Here is an 8,867-nt window from a genome sequence, read left to right as displayed (position 1 = left end):
CTGTTGATAAGACCCCCGGGCAGGCTGCCAGGTTGGTGTCCAGGACACATGGTGCATTCTGCTACCTCTGCTCCAGGTTCAAAAAGAGGGAAAGGGATCAGTCAGTCAGAAATGGGCAGACATCTACTAAATGATTCTGGAATAAGATTTCAAATTACCTGAGACATAATCCCAAATTTTTGAGCTTTCTACCCATTTTGAAACAAAACAAGCACAGCCTGGGCACAGATGTCCAAGGGACCTAGAGCGTACAGAGTTGACATAAGCGTGGTGGAGGGGGCAACAGTCTATGAACAAACATAGGGTAGAAATTGGAAGAAGCACACCGACCATGTGGGGAAAGAGATCCTGCAACAGGCAGCCGGAGGCAAAAGACAACCTGATGAGTTTTGTAGTTGCCAAAGAAGATGTGAGAGCTCAGATCTGTGGGGGCCAGGCTCCAAAGGCTACCAGGTCCCTCCTCTTCTTGGTCACTGAGGAACCATTTTCATTTTGTGGGTTTCTTGTGTGTGGAGCCCAGGCACCAGCAGGGCTGCGAAGGAGAACAACATGAAACTATCTGACCAATGGATATCCTCCTGCTCAAGGTGTGTTTGAACCTCCCAGGAGGGAAAGTTCAGGCTCATGGCTCAGGAGCTGGCTTGAGTATCAGCACAGCATGGCAAAATGAGCTTGTCTTACAGGACAGGTCCACCAAGAGCCTGGTGGTGGCTGGAGCTTTGCTTCAGGCAGGCATTGCTGGCTTCTGCTCAGGGCACTGCTCCCTGTCTTTGCTTCACGTCCGATCCTCCCGCCTCCTTCTGTCTTACTTTCCACATCTATAAAGTGGAACTAAAGCTAATTACAGCCCCTAGAGCAGAGTTGCCTGGCTTGGCTTTACCTGCATTTTGAAAATACTCTGAGATGAAAGGTGCTTGAGAGAGCAGTGTATTGTTATTACTAATAATTACAAAAACTAACCAAATATTTGTCTAGCAGCACCCATCCCTGCTGCAGTTTCTTAACATAAAATACACACATGCTCTGACTGCCAGACCAAAGCTCCAGAATCACTACATCAGCCCTACGGTATCGAGAAGGGGGGCAAAAACTGCCTTGGGTATAAAAAAGGTTGTCTGTTCCAGCAATTAATTTAATTGGCCTAAATATAACCCAGGTATACCGTGAATCTAAATTGCTCACTGACAACAAACCCAAATAGGGCCCACAGGCTGCAAGGCAGCAGGTTAAACATTGCCTCTGAAGCTGCCGCGCCGATTCTGGCACCCGAGAATTTTTCCTCCTGGTATTCATCACCGCTTGCTGCTGTGGAATTGGACTCTTCTAAAATGTTTATCAATGCTTGGGGATCTTCCAGACCGAGAAAGGGTGCATGAGAAGTGTCGCGTTGCAGTCAGCAGGGACAGGATTTCATCACTGTTTTAACTCCCGTCTTTATGATTTTATTGCTTTCCCCCCCCCTCTGTTCTAATAAGCTCTTCTAACACCTAATAAAATCAGTCCTTTCCCTTATACTTACCTCCCCCTGCTGCCATTGTGATTACCTAGACAAGAAAAATACAGAGCACGGGGTCCTGCAGGCTGAGGTTTTAGCAACTGATTTCAACTGACACAAGCAGGATCGGCAATAAACTTCAATGTCACAGTATTTTGATTCCTCCTTCTTCCTTGTTGCATGAAATATCTGAAGGGGACAAACACCAGGGAGTGAGAAGAATTCTTTTGGGTCATGTAGCCAAAAATGAAACTAAGAAAGGAGCCATTTCCAGAGAGGGAGATGCAGTCAGCTGTGCAATCGTTATCTGTAATAGATGGCATCTCTCACTGACGTGATCTCTATTATCCCCTATCTCAGCATCTCACAGCCTTTAATGGTTTCTTTCCTACAGCGTCTCTGCAAGACCGTGCCATTGTCCTATATGCATTTTACCAGCTGGGACCAGAAGCACCAACAGGCCAAGACCCAGCTCCCCTAACCTATGATGACACCCAGTTACCACCGGTCACATTCTAAAAATCCATATGTAACCTGGGCACCTCACTATCTAACTGTGAATTTGTTTGTGAAGGTAGATAAAATGATCTGTGGCCACAAAGAGGCAAATAAATCTCATAAAATCCAAGTTTGTTATTTCCTGTTCTGCTTTCAAAACAAAACACAATAATTTTAGCAGACAATTAAACTCCCTGATTTCCAAGGGAGGCAAGCACACAAATACTTTTGAGGATCCGAGCCCACATGATTATGTAAGGAATTAGCAGGAGGGAATTAACCCAATCACTGGAACATCCTTGTGGAGAGGATCTCATCCACACTCAGGGCTGCCATATGGAAACATGTAGGGACAAAATACAAATCCCAGAAATACTTAAAATTTAAATCAGGAAAGTGCCAGAAAAATGTAACAACAGGGGAACAGCTGACCTGACCCCCTCTACCTCCTGCCTCACCACCGTGCTGACTGTACTCCCTAAGGCCAGGGAAAACAAGCCTAAGGTTGCATGTACCCCTTCCAAACATGCAGGACACCTCCATGCAGGGCAGACAGCAGAGGCAGCTGCCTGGGGACTGGTCACCCATGTGTTGCCCTCTGTTCATAGCTATAGATTCTGCATGGGGGCAGACAGTCCTGGGCACCCATGGGAAATTTGGCAAGGGGGCCAGAGGTGCCAACATGCCAACCCCACTCTGAGCAGCCGTGGGGATGCTGGGATGAGGCAGCACAACTGGAGTATTTCCACCACTCAGGAAGGATTTTGCATTCCTCCCTTCACCCCAGAGCTGCTTATTAAACATACTGCCGTATTAAAACAAAGCTACCTTAAAAAATAATAAGTAGAAGCAAATAGGATTTGGGGAAGTAATGGGGAAAGTTGTGGGCCTGATCCTGCTTTGCCTCAGGCCAGGGTGGCGAGGAGCATTGGGTGAAGCCTCTGGGAAGGCACGTCCAAGGCAGGCTCCTTCATTCCATCCTGGGTGGGACAGAAAGGAGATCTGGCCCCTTTCCCATATTTATTGCTGCCACAGTTGAATTTATCACTCTGAAAGCGGTGCAGTTGTTTGCTTGAGCGAGGACCGCAGCAGCAAGAGCAGCTCTGGCACTGCAGAACACGGCTGGGGGGAACCAACCCTTCCTGCCCAGGATGGATGCAGTTCCCAACGTGGTGCTGACAATAAAAGCTTACCTTTCCCGGGCAGGCAAAGGCTGCCTGAACTGTCACTTTAATTGAAACCTTCTGCAGTCGTATACTTCACCTTATGTTTAATGATTCACCTCTTAAGCAGCCCACTTGCACCTTTGTAATCTTTCTGAAGGTTAACTTGTTGATCCTAGAAACTTGTATGGAGAGAGCGAGGCAATTTGCAAGGAGGCTCGGAAGAAAAAATGTATCATGTTTTCAGATGAAAAGTATTTTTCTTGAGGCAGAAGGAAGGAGAAATACATTGCAAAATTCAGAAGAGCCAAGGAGACTTCAGAGAGAAAAAAGAAAAGAAGAAAAAAAAAAGAAAAAAACAGAAAGAAATGTCCATTGAAAAAAAATAGGAGTGGGGGGAGCAGTTTGGTTTAGTTTTGAGCTCCTGGAAGACATTTTATTTTTGCTTTATAGCAATTAAAAATATATTTGTCATTTACCAGATTAAATAAAAATAATTCTAGAGTTAAATTATTTTTAGGACATTAAGAGTTACTTCTTACGGGTAATAATCTATTTGTAACTCTGTAATGGAGTAACTGGCAATTTCATACAGTTTTGGGATCGATCCTTCCCTATTTGTCATGTACTTATGCAAATAAATATCCCATTTGATTCATGTCCATATCGTAGAATCTGCCTGCTTCTTTCTTACTCCTTTAATATTTAATTATTTAAAACAAGGAGAAATCCCACGTGAATTTTTGCCTCAAAGAAATAGCTGACTTATTCTTGTCATTTGAGAATAGCAGATCAGAAAATACAATTCTTTTTAAGTCCTAAAATTGTAATTCAAATAAGAAGCACAAGGGGGGAAAAATCTTAAATCCCCAAAAACAAACCTTCCCCCCTTTTATTCCACAAATATTCCTGGGCTTTACTGTAGCTATTCATAGTCATACCTAAATGTAGTCTATAAATCTACTAATATATTATTTAACACTGTAACTACTAGTATAAAAATATATAAAATATTCTGTTGGCAATACATTTAATTGAATTCTTTTCAGAGACAGCTTGTTATTGCCAGACATGCTTTTAGGGATAGAACAGAGAAATATAAGAATTTCAGAGGCAGTAAAACAAATAATTATGATTTTCACCATTGCTTCCAGATACCCTCTCATGCAGTCACTAAATCCTGTAAGTCTAAATCAAAGGCTTTCCATCAACAAAATTGTACAGATCATTTCAAAGAATATAAAATTTATGTTGATGTTTTATTTGAAGAGAGAACTAGAAATGCACGTAGCACTCTGCTGGCTGAGATGGCCGAGGAGTTATTAAAAAAAACAACAAAATAAACCAACAAAACACCCAAACAAACAAAACCAAAGTAAAACCCGGGCTAGTTTAGCCTGAGCTTTAAAGGCCTGATACAAAAATTATCAGGACCGATGCAAATCCCTCTTTTAATTTCAGTGTGCTTGTGCTGGTAAAACTTTGAGGCATTGTCCTTCTTCTTAGACTGTGTTTTCTGCTTTTTAATATCAGGGATCTGCAATCTCTGCTGCATGAGTAAAAGAGTAATAAATAATACTACTAACCATCCAAAGCAAGCACTGCCTTTATTCTTTCTGTTTTTGTTTTGTTTTGTTTTTTTTCCCCAGCAAAGCAACCACTTACTTCTTAAGTTTGAAATATCTCAGCACAACTCCTTATCAGGGAAGTATCTTTAGGGGCTAGTCAGGTTTTTTAATCTTGACAGCTGAAAGTTGACAGATCTGCTGAATAGGAAAGAGGTCAGTGGTGCAGCTCAGCCACGGGCCAGGGATTTTCAGCTTCCACAGGTCACACGCTCCGTATCTTCGTAGGCAGCAGGATGACAAGATCTTGGGACAAGCAAGGGAGTAGGCTGGGGACACTGGCTGGATGAAGGCCCCTTCACCATGCACCCTGCCAGGAAACCCTACCAGCACAGCCCCACCAAGGCACTGCTGGCCTTTGGTCCATAACTGGTTAAAAACTGACAGGGACCAGGGAGGAGGGGGAGGTTAGTTATCTGTGGCTGGAGAACTTCTGGATGAAGTTTCCCATTAAAATCAAAGATGGTGCAGACATGCCACAAGGCTGTTGGTGCTCAGGGGTACAGAAATGATCCTTGCGCACCTCCTGGTAACTGATATTTACTTGCAGCCAGTGTTCAGGAGATTAGGCAAAAAGACAGGCAGATATCTTACTCCTTTGCCTACGTGGGAGGAAAGTAATTTTTGACAGGCAAGTCTGCACTGTCTCCTGGCAGTGAAAGCCAAGCAGATATGCCAGTTATTTGGGCAATTTTGAGGGATATTATCCTGGGGTTTTATCTGAGAGTGGCGCGGATGCGCACTCCTCTGTCATCGGAGTGGTTCTTCTCATGCGTTTTTGGTCTGAGTGCAATTTGTAACCTCAGATGGGGTGTCTGCACATGGCATGGAGGCAACAGCATGCTCTCAGGCAGTGCAGGGAGCTGTATCATTGTATGGAGGATGGACCAGCTGGCCATGTGCCCCTCTGCAGCCTTCGGCGGTCCCTCCCTCCCCCCATTGCTCCATTCCTCCGGTCCTGTTCTCTGGGATGCCCCATGACGTTCCCCCTCCCTTATCAGTCCGGCTTCAGATGCCAGCAGATGTGGAGTAATTTCCTATGGTTGCCTAAAGCCTCTGCACAAAGCATGATAGGAGCAACACAAACTGGGCCAAGGGCTTGTGGATGAGCGAGTGGTCAGTGGGCTGACTTGGAGCTGGGCTGGGCAGGGGTGAGGTACGGTCAGGTGTGCCGGAACAGCCAGGCTTTACCATGACATTCAAGTTTTTCCACTTCCAGTGCTTTCCCTTGCAGTAAGGACCAAGCCAGATCACAAACACTCCAATTAAAACAAAGAAGAAAAAAAAAATAAAGAAAGCAAGAAAAAGGAGCCCCGATGAGCATCGCAGTGCTCCACTCCCTGCCATTTCCATACGCCTGGCTGCTGCTCCCTCTTCCCCTCCCAGCCAGAGCCCATGCCTCTTCCGATACCCGGGAAAACATTTTGTTCTGCGTTAAAAGCTAAAGTTAACACATGACCAGCGAGAGGCAGCAGTTTGTTTAGCTCTTGGAGTTTATTTTAATTGCGGCCTTGTTTTGTAATGAGGACAGCGGCGGCAGGGGGAGCCTTCTGGGATCGGGGGGGCTGTTCTGGAGGAGTTTCCTTATCAATAAAAAGAAGCGTTATCTATTTTAATTAATAAGAACCAGATGGGATGCGTGCTCAGCTGCTTTGTTTTCTTGGAAGTTGAACCATACGTGTTTGCTTATTAAGGATTCCCGTGGCTGACTGGGATCACAGGTCCCCTCCAGGTGCTACCTTTAACATCCCAAACCTCCAGTAGGGAGGAACGAGGGGGAGAGAGTTGGGCACTGCATTCATGCCGACAGACAGAAAACAGCCTGGTAAACTAGTTTGTTATGATGATGCATGAAAAAAGGAGGAAAAAAAGACAAAAATCATGTGGTTTTTATGCAAATCAGGTGAATCGAACGGTTAAAAAAACCCTAAATGTCAGGTAGATAAGATCACATACACCTAGAGCAGTGTCATGATATTTTTTGTACGTTACATTCATACTGGAAACCAAAACATGTTACAGAAATCAGACACCCACAAAAAGCTCCGAGATTGCACTGAGAACAGGTTCCCGCAAAGCACCAACCTCTGACAAAATAAAAAAAAAGAAAAAAGAAAGAAAAGGAAAAAAAAAAAAAAGAAGAAAAGAAACAGAAAAAAAACTAGGTTAGATTAGAAAACAAGATAGTCCAATTCAACCAGGGAATAGGCTGTCCCCGCACAGCGTGCAGCCTGGCCTCGGTGCACAGGCATCAATATGCACAAAACTCCTTTTAAGTAACACTTGTGTGGCAGCACCCGGCTCTGAAACGGGCAGGCTGCTCTCACAACCCATCTCCAACTGCCATGGGGAAGGGGAGAGATTTACAGGCTCTCTCCTGTCAAGCTAAACTTTTCTCTCCCAGACACTTTTGTTTTCCTTTTTTTCCCTTTGAAATTCCTGGCAGCTATTTCCATAGAAGCATCTTGCACGGGTATGGGTAAGCCTCATGGCCTGAAGGAGTTAATTTCAAAAGGAAAAATTATAGTGGGTCATTGTTTATTTAAGCAGTATTTTGTAAAAGACGAGGCGCTTCTTTCCAGGGGTGCAGTTCACCTGGGAAAAATACATACTCGCCGCAATGCCCTTTAGAAACCCGCTCTGCGTTCCCTGTCAAGGGAGGGCACCCAAACCCGGGGGGCTCTCATCATCCCCCAAGCAGCACTTCAGTTTTGAGGCCTTCGACACCAAGCTGCAGCTCTCAGGGAGGGCTAAGTAATTCCACTGCTTTGTGCCCTACATGCCAACACGCAGCAGAAGGGCTGCTTTCTATCCAAGAAGCTTTGCCAGGGAGGGGGGGAACGGAGAGGCTGACACGGGACACCCTGCGGTGGGGTCTTGAGGCACCTGTAGTGATGCCCAGCACTGCTCCTGCCTCCGCTCAGGCTCCACTCTGCCCAGAAATGCCCCTGCCAACTCCAAGAGGACCCATTTCCAGCGGCGTTACTCCCCTCCCATCATCGACACCCCTTTGCCAGGCGGCTCATCAGGGTTCAAACCCCTGCCTGGGTGAGAGCTCTGTGCAGGGTGGGGGGTGTTTTTCAGAGGGGGTGCGTGGGGCTGGCCCTCCACAGCGGGGTTACTACAGCCCCCAACAAGCAGGGCCAGCTGCTGTGTGCCATGCAGGCACCTCATGGGCCTGCAGGATCCAGAACAAGGCCAAGGCCAGTGGGGAGTGCCCTGCAGCCAGTACAGGGGCCACTGGTGGCTTCCCACACCCCCTGCTCTGGCAGCCCTCCCCACCATGAGCCCACCTCGCCCCCCAAAGTGAAGCACTTGCTGTCAGTCCACTAAGGAGAGGGAGGCTGCCCCGCTGGGGTATGACTGCCCTGCCTGCGTGGTAACCACCTCCACTGGCTGGTCCTGAGCTGGGACTCAGATGGGCAGGCAAGGGAAGAAAGAGAGTGGGAAGGCTTTGCCCGGCACAGGTCCCAGAGAAATGACCCCATCCCCAGCACCCCAAAGCTCCCTGCAAGGCACCACAGGGACTGCTGCAGCTTTTGGGGGGCAGGAGGAAGTAGCGGCAGGTGGAGGCGGGTGGCAGCAGTCCCTGGGGAGCTGCGGCCGGGCATGGTACTAAACTGGAGGAGAAAGGCCAAAAACCCCACAAAGCAGCCCAGGCTGCCCAGCTCCCAGCCCAAAGGGGATTGTGGTGGCTGTTCTCTACGTCCCTGTAACAAGCAGGGTTAGAATGGAAACTCTGATGCAAGCCCAGCTTGGCTGCAGCCAGCCAGAGAGAGAAATCTCCCCCATAAAAGTGCTACTTGAACAGAAGCTGTGCTCGACCTCGGGTCTCCACTAAAAAAGAAACACCCAAGCTGCTCCCGATCGTCCCGCAGGCACTGGGCTCCGCCAAGCACACACTCTGGATAAAGTGAAAGCATCACACACTGCAGAGAAATGACAGAGAAGATCTACATCACCACAACACCCCCCTCCCCCCCCATCCCCTTCCTTTAATTTCAGTGCTGAAAAAGAACAAAAAAAAAAAAAAGAAAAAAAGAAAAAAAAAAGAAAGAAAAAGGGAAAACAAAACAAAACAAAACA

This window comes from Neopsephotus bourkii, unplaced genomic scaffold (genome assembly GCF_033783945.1).
Source record: "Neopsephotus bourkii isolate Nb327-2 ecotype Australia unplaced genomic scaffold, CSIRO-AGI_Nbou_v1 NB_369, whole genome shotgun sequence".
Taxonomy (NCBI): domain Eukaryota; kingdom Metazoa; phylum Chordata; class Aves; order Psittaciformes; family Psittacidae; genus Neopsephotus; species Neopsephotus bourkii.
The sequence above is the reverse complement of the archived record's forward strand: the minus strand, read 5'-3'. Positions refer to the sequence as shown.